We start from the raw sequence: 13151 nt of genomic DNA, 5'->3' as shown, positions 1-13151 counted from the left end.
CAGCTGCATGCGAACGGTGGCGGAGACTTGGTTGGTGTGGGTCTAGCAGTGGCCCTGCTGGCGTCCTCGGTGAGGGCCTTGCCGGGTGGCCCGGCAAGGGTCTTGCCGTGGCGCGCTGTCGTCCCCGGCAAGGATCTTGCCGGGGGTCTTGTGGCCTTCCTCAGCAAGGATCTTGCCGAGGGCTGTTGTGTAACATCCCAAAATTCTAAATTTTGGAACGTTATAATAAACAGATAGATTGGATTGATTGTTTGATTGATTGACTGAAAGTGAGTGGCATTCGAAATCTTTTGAAAGTTAAATGAGACGGAATAAAAGGACTTTCCCAAACTTTCATTTTGCTTTTATGATCTCCATGAATTCAAATTCTTTTCACGACAAAACCCTGGAGAGAAGATGACATGACTTCTACCATTTATTTAAATAACAAGGGGTGTTGAAATATTTGAATTTCATTTGAAAATATTTCCCATTTCTGAAACTTTATGCAACTCAAAGATTTTCACGAGAGAAGATAAAATGACTTCTTCAAAACAAATGAAATATGAGTTGGGAGTTTCAAAGGATTTATTCAAAGTCCCATTGCAATTATTTTTCAATATTGGAGTTATTTGAGTTTTATTCAAATTATTTTTATCCAAAAATAAAATATACAGAAAATAGGGTAACATGATTCCCTACATCAGAAAATTGGAGAGAAATAAATTTGAAATCATTTTGGTATTTTTAAAATGATTTTATTGGATTTTAATAAGGTAGCAACACTGTTTGATTTATTAAAATTTGTGTGAATTTTATTTGGCGTTGTAAAAATGTTCACGTTGTAGGAAATCTTTTCCTGAATTTTTTTGATATATTATATGCCTATATAATATATTTATTTATTCGATTTTCTTTATTATTTTGTTTGCCTGGAAAATGTTAAAAAAACCCTTCCCTCCGGCTGGGCCGGCCCAGCTCCCAGGCCAGGCCGCGGCCCAGCCCAGCTCGCCCGTCGCCCCGTCCCCGATCTCCCGCAGGAGACCGACTCCCGCACAGGAGCGCCGCCGCCGGAGTCCGGCCGTACTCCTTTGCCCCCTCCTCCATGCCACCTCCTCCCCTCTCCTATAAAACCCGAGGCCCCGGGCCCCGTTCCTCCTCCTCCGCCGCAACCGCCGCCCTCGCCGGAGCTCCCGCCCCGACGAGATCTGCCACCGCCGCCGCGCTCCGTTCCGACTCCCCGAGCGCCGCCGACCCCCACCAACCTCACCGTCGCGCCACGCCGCCCCTTCCCCGCTACTCCGCAGTCGCCGCCGACGCCCGGAGCCGTCGCCCCGTTCATCACCGAGCCGCCGCCGTCGTCTTCTTCGGCGACGTCGACGCCCACCGCCGCGGTAAGCCACCGGCCGCCCTCGTCGGTTTGATCTAGGATGGACGGCTAGGATTAGATCTAGTCGGTTTTATTTTTTATTTGCGAACCGGTAAAACCGCCGCCCCGGTTTTCTCGGTTTTGTTTAAAAAAACGGTTTAGTTTTTTTTAGTTAGAGCTATTCAATGAACGTTCTCTGTTTAGAACTAGTTAGCGAGCGTTCGCTATTTAGACTTTTCCTTTTAATTTAGTTTTCTGCCAGGGACCCGTTTGTGATGATTTTATTTACAGATTAGTCCCTGATTTTCAAACGATCACTACTTTTTACTCGTTTGTCCAAATCCAACGAAACCAATGCCCACGTCTTCGTTATGATCCCCTCTATCCAGTAAAACAACTTAAACATGTTTTTGAAAGTTTTAAAATTTGATTTCAAACAGATTTGTATTCAAACTTCTTTTTTTCATAACTTAAGTTTCGTAACTCCGTTTGAGTTGATTCTTTTTGCAAACCGAAGCTCTTGACCTAAACTTTCTGATAAGGCCAAATTCACATAATTTTGGTACTGTTAGAAATTGTTTTATGTTGCAAGAGTTAATTGCTTGGTTTTGAAGTTTTCCGAATTGTTTTCTTCGTTCTTTCCGATCTTTTGAGTGATTGCTTATGTGTGGTTACTATTGCTTGCTCTCGATAGATTGACCGGAGTGTGACGAGTAGATCTATCCAGAGTATTGAGTGCGAATCATCTTCATCAACATTGCAGGCAAGTTCACACTTTGATCATATCCCGTTCATACCCAGTTTTTGTGCATTAGATTCAACCCTCAAACATTGCATGGTTAGGATCTAATTTTAAATTGAGGGTATTGGGAAGTAGTTGAGGTAGTACCTATTACCTGTTTATTATCAAACCCTTGGGAGTTACTTCTACGTTGCTATTATATTGCCATGCTATGCTCGTAGACTTGGATTGGGTTTGAGAGATATTCATGACAGATGTGAGATTGTTAATAATGGTTTACTTAAGGTGGCAACTAAAACTCACATCTGGGTGGATTGAGGCACCTGGAGAACCCAGTGTTGCCTGCTTGTATAAGGACCGCCACCCAGACTCAAAGGGATCATAAGATTATTCATGCTGGAAACTTCCGTGTGCAGCCACAAGCTATTATGGGCTCTAGCATAGTTGAGTAGGTTACATGATCTCTTGAAGAGGTGGGCTAGCAGATGTAGGGGAAAGTAGGTGTACCGGTCCATCCAGAGTAAAGAGTGATTGTTTCTTAAAGACTGTGTCTCGGTCATCCGTTTCTCAAACATCATGTAGTGCGAGAATCAAGCGGAGGCGATCGAGTCTTGTGGGGAAAAGTGCGCAAACCTCTGCAGAGTGTATAAACTAATCATGGTTAGCCGTGTCCCCGGTTATGGACATCTTGAGTATCTAGTTCTTGGATTATCCCGATGATCTCATCATGTTACTTTAATTAATATTGTTGGGTTAATGATGATACTTAATTGGGATTGAGATGCTGTCAACCATCTCAATATTTCACAACCACCATGATAGTTAAATAAAATTTATTCCTTTGAAGTAGGGAAAAATTGGCTTTTCGCAAAAACATTATAACCATAGAGCTTTTCCACCAGCCATATATGCATGTAGTGATAGCCTTTGTTCATCATTTCTCTATGGTGTGAATTTGCCAGCATATTCCATGTGCTGACCCGTTTTTGGGCTGCAACGTTTCATGTTGCAGGATATCTTACGACGAGTAAGTGATTCGTTAGGGTTACGATTTCTACACTCAACTTTGCCGTTGGTGTTGATGGGAATCCACAACCTTGTTACTTCCGCTATTTGGATTGAGGTAATAGTATTTACGTTACTTTATACATGTGATTTACCTCCGTTATAAATCCTCGAGTACTGTGTGTGTCAGCATACCGATCCAGGGATGACACTTAAGCACAGAGACTTGATCCATTCGGGTCGGGTCGCTACAAGATGGTATCAGAGCACATGTTGACTGTAGGACGTGACCCTAGAAACTGGCAAGCCCATAGGAAGGATTTTCTCAAAAACTTTCCTTTTCAAAAGATCTTTTACCTCTCTTCTTTTCCGAGTCTTATTCAAATATTCCCTTTAGTGAGACCATACCCTTTCCCCTTTTGACCACTCGAAGATTCGACTGATGAGACCACTCCAAGAAGTACAGGATATCGGACAACTAAGACCATTCGGAATGAAGAGGATTTTACAGTGCATTATGATGGAAACTACAACGGTTGAAGACTCCGAAGACTAGGAGATTTGAAGGCTCTGAAGAATTGCCAGATGTGTATGACCTAGGAAGGTTACCCTTATGGAACTTGGTAGACTATGGAAGCTGTCAATACCCGAGATCAAGGTGTATCGAAGAAAGACCGAAACATGGAGAGTTAGAAACTCAAAGTTCTGTCAAGGAAAACCCAAAGACAGGAGATATCAGTTATGGAATGAAAACTCATGGCAGTAACATGGGCATAAACACGACTATCCATGATGTTATCGTCCGCTTATGCTATTGTCACCGTGCGGAGTTAAGCATGCAGTTCGTCATAAGGATTGGATGGTAGAAGGCTGCTGGAGCACCTATTAGCAAAGGATGCAGTTCTAACTATAGCTGGTGTATCACCAGGATCTGGAGCATTACATCAGGAAGTTAAAGATGAACCTTCAGGAAGCAGTATTCGACAAGTAAGCATTTCGTGAAGGACTCAGAACCCAGAAACTGAAAGTAGCCAAGAAGGGAAAACAAAACCTCGAGACATCAAAGACTCGTCAGGAACTGAAGGACAATAGGATCATGGTTCATGTCAAGGATGTTGAAACCCAGAAGTTGGAGCGCAACTCCAGAAAAATTTAAAGGACGTCACGAGAGACTTCGCGTCAACAGAGATAATTTGGCAAAAGAACTTGAGAAGCACAAGCATGATTGGAAGAAGCCATCGGAGACATGAACAAGACTTGAAGAGTTTGGCGACGTTGAAGACTTATTGACCTTTAGAAGACCAAACCCCTGTTATACCTACGTTAGATGCGACGTTTGTGAGCTGTCATTTGTTTGTTGTTTTTCTGACAGCCACAATAAAATCTTTCTTTTCAAAACTATTTGTTTGTATTGTGTGCATCCCTCTCGACCTCTCTTATCTCACCCCAAACCCATGGACCCAACAGAGGATGAATGGAAATGAGCTTGTATTTTCTGGACCGATGAGTCAATTGGAGACGGACCGATGGATTCAGAACATGGAGGATCACATGAAGAATAACCCTATAGTCGGAAGGGATATGACCCGGCATGCTCTTCAATGTTTTGAAAGAGGTGCTGCTACTTGGTGGAGGATGTACCAAACCATCAATGGATGGCAAGAAGTAACCACATGGAAAGAATTTAAGTGGACTCTACAAAGATCTTGTCTCGTGTCCCAGAAATTGAAGCCTTATGGAAAGGATATGAAGAAACCTTGTGCATACAAGCCTTGTGGAGAAATAGGACACAACCATAAGGAACACAAGGATGAATGCCCTAATTGTGAAAGAAGTCACCCAGCTGAAGAATGCCCAACTAGGCAGATCACTTGTTTCTTGTGTGAAGGGACTACCCACTACCCTGCTCAGTGTCACATCTACCCCATGGTACAAAGGACTATCCAGCCGAAGAAAGAAGCAATGAAAAGAGCCCTCATGGAAAGTTTAGAGGAATATGTGATGAAGGAAGAGGTGGAGGACACACCCAAAGAAGAACCAAATAAACCCTGCACCAAGTCATGCTATTCATGTGGAGAACAAGGACACATCTCCCAAAATTGTCTGAATGGGGATTTAGTAGAATTTCCGACAGAGGAAGTAGAGTATGACCCACAGGAAATAGAAGCCCTGATTGGAACGGAAAAGTCCAGGAAGAGAAGTAGATTGGATCCCAGGAACAACCCAATTTCTACAAAGAGAGACCTGAGCCATATCACATGTTTCAGGTGCAAAAATTCAGGACACTACTTCATTGATTGCCCAAAAGGGAAGATGAGGACCCTAGGAGGCTATATAATCACAAGGAAACCTCGAGATATGTCAGAAGTAAAATGTTTCCGTTGTGATGAAGCAGGGCACTTTGCCAGAGAATGCCCCAAGGAGACGGAGACTTGTGATAAATAGTTGAGTGCAACGAGAAATATAGTTGTAGTAGTGTGGACATTTTCTTTTATTAGTGAGGTGTCGGATTGAGGCAATGTAATGGAATGCAGGAGATTGTAATATTTGAGAATCAATAAAGTTAGCATCATTGGTATTGATTTGGATTTTTTTGAGTTGTTACTCTATGAAGAAAGATTTTGACCATTTTTGAGGATATGAGAAATATGATCTATGGAAGATTGTGCATCTTAAGGGTGGTAGTACCCTGTGAGGAAACTTGACCCTTGGAAAAAGGTAATGATATTCCACGAAGTGGATTTCGAACAAAATAAGTATGAGTTTTATCTCGATATGTTTGATACCCCAAGAATATGAGGGTATGGAGTATTATTGGACGTAAAGGAGGTAGTCTATGAAATTGGAGACAGAGCATTTCTTCGTGTGTTCCCTCTGCGAGGAGCTAAACGATTTGGAGTTAAGGAAAGTTAGCCCCGAGATTTGTAGGACCATACCGAGTTTTGGAATGTATGGGGGAAGTGGCCAACAAGTTGGAGTCACCCGAAGGACTGTCATGAGTTCATGATGTGTTTCACCTTTCCCAGTTGAAGAAGTGCCATGCAGAGATGGCCAATATTCCCCTGTAAGGACGCTTGACCCTGGAAAGGATAATGATGTTCCACGAAGTGGAGTATGGACTCCATAAGTATAAGTTTTATCTCGGTATGTGGGATATCCCCCAAGAATGAAGAGATAAATTACTATTGGATATAAAGGAGGTATGATGTTGGAAATATGGATCAATGGAAATTCCATGATGAGTCTGAGTAATCATGTCCTAGTTTGGTGCCAATAGAAGGAAGGAAGACAGTACAATTGGATGGATGTTGGATTAAGGATCAGTTGCCCGATGATAAGTTCAAGGACTACAAGTGATGAGATGGGCCATAACCCACAGGCCCCAGGACCCGCCAAGAAGCAAGCGCATTCTTGCTGAAGGAAAGACCCCGGAAGAAGTTACGATTTTATCGACAGACGATCTTATAGGAGTTACGCAAAACCTGAGAGTTGTGAAGGAATGATAGATGTTTGTTTGGCTTGCAGAATCATTGGATTTTTCCGAACTTGGTTCGTCGACAAGAGAAATTCTGCAATGCTTGCGAGGATGACCGAGTGTTAGAATGCGAGATTCGCTAAACCATATACAAGGTAATGATTTGGGTGCGGGATGGATTGATCACCATACCGACTTACTCTTATTGTTCGCTTTGCTATATGGGATGGTAAATCTGAGTGACTTGCCTATAGTAGACAGACGACGGTATTAAACCTTGTTTGAACCTTAGAATGGTGTAAGTTTTTTCCCCCTTGTACACGGCAGTTGTTGCCAACCGTAGGTTATACGGTGAGGTTCAACCAGACCCATTTCCTGCAGGATAAACCGTAAATTGTTGACCACCATGAGATATCGATAGTTGTTTAGTATTGGCGCCAGACCCGTCAGCTAAGAAGACCCAATCTTGGAATAACCTTACCAAGATGAAAGGACAGAAGAATTGAGGAAAAGGTTATGCCGCTACCCAAAGAGCAAGAGAAGGAATTTTTCCGAGAATCTGAGAAGACTCACACTGTCAACAATAATGGATGGAGTATATGAGTTTTGATGGAACCGTAACCATGCTTCTAAGGGTGGTAGCACCCCAGACCCCGGTGATGACCGATGGATTATGAGAAGACCCCCAAACCCTAACCTATTTCTTTCTAGCCTCTCCGAATCTCGAGGACGAGATTCATTTTAAGGGTGGTAGGTTTTTAACATCCCAAAATTCTAAATTTTGGAATGTTATAATAAACAGATAGATTGGATTGATTGTTTGATTGATTGACTGAAAGTGAGTGGCATTCGAAATCTTTTGAAAGTTAAATGAGAGGGAATAAAAGGACTTTCCCAAACTTTCATTTTGCTTTTATGATCTCCATGAATTCAAATTCTTTTCACCACAAAACCCTGGAGAGAAGATGACATGACTTCTTCCATTTATTTAAATAACAAGGGGTGTTGAAAATATTTGAATTTCATTTGAAAATATTTCCCATTTCTGAAAATTTATGCAACTCAAATATTTTCACGAGAGAAGATAAAATGACTTCTTCAAAACAAATGAAATATGAGTTGGGAGTTTCAAAGGATTTATTCAAAGTCCCATTGCAATTATTTTTCAATATTGGAGTTATTTGATTTTTATTCAAATTATTTTTCTCCAAAAATAAAATATACAAAAAATAGGGTAACATGATTCCCTACATCAGAAAATTGGAGAGAAATAAATTTGAAATCATTTTGGTATTTTTAAAATGATTTTTATTGGATTTTAATAAGGCAGCAGCACTGTTTGATTTATTAAAATTTGTGTGAATTTTATTTGGCGTTGTAAAAATGTTCACGTTGTAGGAAATCTTTTCCTGAAATTTTTTGATATATTATATGCCTATATAATATATTTATTTATTCGGTTTTCTTTATTATTTTGTTCTCCTGCAAAATGTTTAAAAAAAAAACCTCACCTCCGACTGGGCCGGCCCAGCTCCCAGGCCAGGCCGCGGCCCAGCCCAGCTCGCCCGTCGCCCCATCCCTGATCTCCCGCAGAAGACCGACTCCCGCACGGGAGCGCCGCCGCCGGAGTCCGGCCGGACTCCTTTGCCCCCTCCTCCACGCCACCTCCTCCCCTCTCCTATAAAACCCGAGGCCCCGGGCCCCGTTCCTCCTCCTCCGCCGCAACCGCCGCCCTCGCCGGAGCTCCTGCCCCGACGAGATCTGCCGCCGCCGCCGCGCTGCGTTCCAACTCCCCGAGCGCCGCCGACCCCCACCAACCTCACCGCCACGCCACGCCGCCCCTTCCCCGCTACTCCGCAGTCGCCGCCGACGCCCGGAGCCGTCGCCCCGTTCATCACCGAGCCGCCGCCGTCGTCTTCTCCGGCGACGTCGACGCCCACCGCCGCGGTAAGCCACCAGCCGCCCTCGTCCGTTTGATCTAGGATGGACGGCTAGGATTAGATCTAGTCGGTTTTATTTTTTATTTGCGAACCGGTAAAACCGCCGCCCCGGTTTTCTCGGTTTTGTTTAAAAAAAACGGTTATTTTTTTTAGTTAGAGCTATTCAATGAACGTTCTCTGTTTAGAACTAGTTAGCGAGCGTTCGCTATTTAGACTTTTCCTTTTATTTTAGTTTTCTGCCAGGGACCCGTTTGTGATGATTCTATTTACAGATTAGTCCCTGATTTTCAAACGATCACTACTTTTTACTCGTTTGTCCAAATCCAACGAAACCAACGCCCACTTCGTTATGATCCCCTCTATCCAGTAAAATAACTTAAACATGTTTTTGACAGTTTTAAAATTTGAATTCAAACAGATTTGTATTCAAACTTCTTTTGTTCATAACTTAAGTTTCGTAACTCCGTTTGAGTTGATTCTTGTTGCAAACCAAAGCTCTTGACCTAAACTTTCTGATAAGGCCAAATTCAAATAATTTTGGTACTGTTAGAAATTGTTTTATGTTGCAAGAGTTACTTGCTTGGTTTTGAAGTTTTCCGAATTGTTTTCTTCATTCTTTCCGATCTTTTGAGTGATTGCTTATGTGTGGTTACTATTGCTTGCTCTCGATAGATTGACCGGAGTGTGACGAGTAGATCTATCCAGAGTATTGAGTGCGAATCATCTTCATCAACATTGCAGGCAAGTTCACAGTTTGATCATATCCCGTTCATACCCAGTTTTTGTGCATTAGATTCAACCCTCAAACATTGCATGGTTAGGATCTAATTTTAAATTGAGGGTATTGGGAAGTAGTTGAGGTAGTACCTATTACCTGTTTATTATCAAACCCTTGGGAGTTACTTCTACGTTGCTATTATATTGCCATGCTATGCTCGTAGACGTGGATTCGGTTTGAGAGATATTGATGACAGATGTGAGATTGTTAATAATGGTTTACTTAAGGTGGCAACTAAAACTCACATCTGGGTGGATTGAGGCACCTGGAGAACCCAGTGTTGCCTGTTTGTATAAGGACCGCCACCCAGACTCAAAGGGATCATAAGATTATTCATGCTGGAAACTTCCGTGTGCAGCCACAAACTATTATGGGCTCTAGCATAGTTGAGTAGGTTACATGATCTCTGGAAGAGGTGGGCTAGCAGATGTAGGGGAAAGTAGGTGTACCGGTCCATCCAGAGTAAAGAGTGATTGTTTCTGAAAGACTGTGTCTCGGTCATCCGTTTCTCAAACATCATGTAGTGCGAGAATCAAGCGGAGGCGATCGAGTCTTGTGGGGAAAAGTGCGCAAACCTCTGCAGAGTGTATAAACTAATCATGGTTAGCCGTGTCCCCGGTTATGGACATCTTGAGTATCTAGTTCTTGGATTATCCCGATGATCTCATCATGTTACTTTAATTAATATTGTTGGGTTAATGATGATACTTAATTGGGATTGAGATGCTGTCAACCATCTCAATATTTCACAACCACCATGATAGTTAAATAAAATTTATTCCTTTGAAGTAGGGAAAAATTGGCTTTTCGCAAAAACATTATAACCATAGAGCTTTTCCACCAGCCATATATGCATGTAGTGATAGCCTTTGTTCATCATTTCTCTATGGTGTGAATTTGCCAGCATATTCCATGTGCTGACCCGTTTTCGGGCTGCAACGTTTCATGTTGCAGGATATCTTACGACGAGGAAGTGATTCGTTAGGGTTACGATTTCTACACTCAACTTTGCCGTTGGTGTTGATGGGAATCCACAACCTTGTTACTTCCGCTATTTGGATTGAGGTAATAGTATTTACGTTACTTTATACATGTGATTTATCTCTGTTATAAATCCTCGAGTACTGTGTGTGTCAGCATACCGATCCAGGGATGACACTTAAGCACAGAGACTTGATCCATTCGGGTCGGGTCACTACATGTTGTCTTTTAATCCTCATCTGATCTTGAACACTCCTTGGTCTTGACAAAGATCTGCATGCCACCATGGAGGTGCCTCCCGAGTCCTAGTTCCAACGTGGTTGGCTGAGTTGGAACCCGTGGGCTCGAGGGTGGCTCACTCCGCTGGTGTGGGCGAGCCGCCCCGGCAAGGGTCTCGCCGGGGCCGCTGAGGCTACCCCCGGCGAGGATCTTGCCGGGGGAACCTGCTTCGCCTCTCTGCTTCTTTGCGGTCTTGATCTTGGCGTTGCTCTGGCCGTCTTGAGCTTTGGTTTTACCTCGGTTCACCTCCCCTGCTCTGCTTGGTGTGGCCGCGGGCGCAGCTCCGACTGTCCGTGCATAGGTAAAGGGGTACAAAGGTGCGCCCCTTCTTTTGTACACCGACAGGAGCCCCCGGGCCTGGGCCACACATAAGCGCGACACGTTGTTGGGCCAGGCCCAAAACGGTGTGCGGGTAGGCGGGGCGGTTTTTACCGCGGTGAAACTTTTCGTGCGCTGCGCTTCCCATGACCTGCGCACGGCGCGAAGGGGTGCGCGTGACGTGGGCGGCATGCGTGGGGCGGTTTCCACATGCATGCGTCACATCGTGGTAAAGAGGCGGCTCGCGCCTTCCCCATAAAAAGAGGGAGGCGTGGAGGCACGACTCATTTACTGCGCGGGGCCGGGTCACGGTCTTCAAGGCGTCCACACCCCACGATCACGGGGTGGGGAGAGGTCGCTTCACCTGTCCCCTCGATTCTGCACGTTCGCCACGTGTCCTCCATGCGCTTGGGGTGGCAAGCGGTGGAGACGGGAAACAAGGCCGTTGCTGATTGGGGCAGCGGGTCAGTCTCGATTCCCTGCGCCTTTGGTGGCTGGATGGGCCGAGTGGGGCGGCCGAGCCCCGGCCCCGCCCCTTTATAAGGAGGGGGGAGGGGGGACGGCATCCCGCACTCTTCTGTCATCTATCTCCTCCTGCTTCTGCTTCTTCCTTTCACTCGCCATGGAGAAAGGCAATCCCGGTCCCTCGACGGTGGCAGCGAGGGTCGCCGCTCAACAGCGCGTCCCTCCTCCTTGTGAGCTCGCGGTGGTGGAGCCGGCCGCGAGGGGAAGGGGGAGGCGGCGAGGCCGTGGGCGAGGCCGGGGTAGAGGTCGTGGTGCTCGGGGAAGAGGAGCACGGGGCGGCGCGCCGGCTTCGCCCCCGCCAATGATGCCTTTTCTGATGGACGGCCATGTTGGAGACCAGCCCCCCGAGTTCTTCATCAGGCTGCGCCGGCCTCCGCGTCGCCGTCTTCGTCTTCCCGCCCCATTTGCTCGGGAGACGGAGCGTGACCCGCCCCAATCCCTCAGATTGCACATGAGGGGCTGTGGGAATGGGGGCACGCGGGTCGACGTCGACTTCCCGGCTCCTCGGGTCATGTACCTCCATCGTGGATGGAAGACGTTCGCCCGCATCCACAGCCTGACGGCGGGGCTCGTCCTCTACTTCAAATTAATGGAGGACAGCCTACTCTCCGTCAAGGTCTTCGGAGACTTCGGGACTCGCGTGAAGTGATGTGTGGAGAGCTCCTCCGACGGAGATTCCAACGATGGAAGCTCTTCCTCGAGCAAAAGTGACGGGGAGGACAGCGGGGCAGATGATGGGGATGAGTCCGACTAGGCGTCGGACGCCCCGCGCCTGGGCGGGTGCGGCAGCAGCAGCATCTGCACCTGGCCGCTCCTCCGGCAGGGTTTTGCCGGGGGAGGGGCCAGCTCCTTGAACTTCTCGGGGCCGTCTCCTTGGGCGGCTGGCGTCGGGAGGCTGCGGAAGAGGAAGAGGGCGGGCGGCAAGGCCCATCAACTCGGAGTACGCGGGCACCAACGCCTTCATCTCGTATTGCTGGTCCTGCCGCCTCGTCTTGCAGCTCCTTTCCCGGCACCATCATCACCGGCCCATCCGTGGGCGGCCACCGAGGTGTTCTCTTGGTGCTTTCTGCTGCTTGTAGCTCGCCTAGGCGCCCCTTTTGCTCTTTCGCCTCCTTGACCTACCTCCTGAGGAGAGGGACAAGAAAGGGCGGGCATCTCGTCTCTTTTTTAATATGTAAGCCTTCGGGCCTTGTTAAATTTAAAATTTGTAATCCCCCTTATTCATGTTTTTCATTTCGTATGAACTGTACCTGTACGGGATGTTTTTAATGAAAAAGGGGTGTTTGCCGGGGGTTTTTGTTCGTGGATGGAACCCACGACAAGGAGCGAATCCTTGTTACTATTTAAGATAAACGTTTTCCGCCCGGCAATAGGCCTTGTCGTCCCCCCACTTTGCTTAGGCGGAGGCAGGGATGAAGCGGGCTTAGGCTCCTCATTCTATGTCCTTGCCGCCGCGACTACAACCAAATCCGGGCCCAGGAGATAATCCTTGGGTATAGAAAAGGGGAGCATGGTGGCCTAGAAATAAAACGAGGTTTCACATATCCCAGTTTCATAATGAAATGCATGACAGAGGATAAAAGACTTATCTAGATTTGCAGCCCCCAGCAATCTCATCTTGCCGCGGTTGGATCCTTGTACTTGTAGCCCCCGGCAACTTTGGTTTGCCAGGGTTGGGACGCTGGTCCGTGCCCTTTCTTCCAAGTAGCTCAGCAGAAGTGCTCATGTGCCCTGCGAACTAAAAGAGGACAGAAAAGAGA

The sequence above is a fragment of the Aegilops tauschii genome, chromosome 3 (genome assembly GCF_002575655.3).
Source record: "Aegilops tauschii subsp. strangulata cultivar AL8/78 chromosome 3, Aet v6.0, whole genome shotgun sequence".
In the NCBI taxonomy this organism is placed as follows: domain Eukaryota; kingdom Viridiplantae; phylum Streptophyta; class Magnoliopsida; order Poales; family Poaceae; genus Aegilops; species Aegilops tauschii.
Note: the sequence above shows the minus strand (reverse complement) of the source record.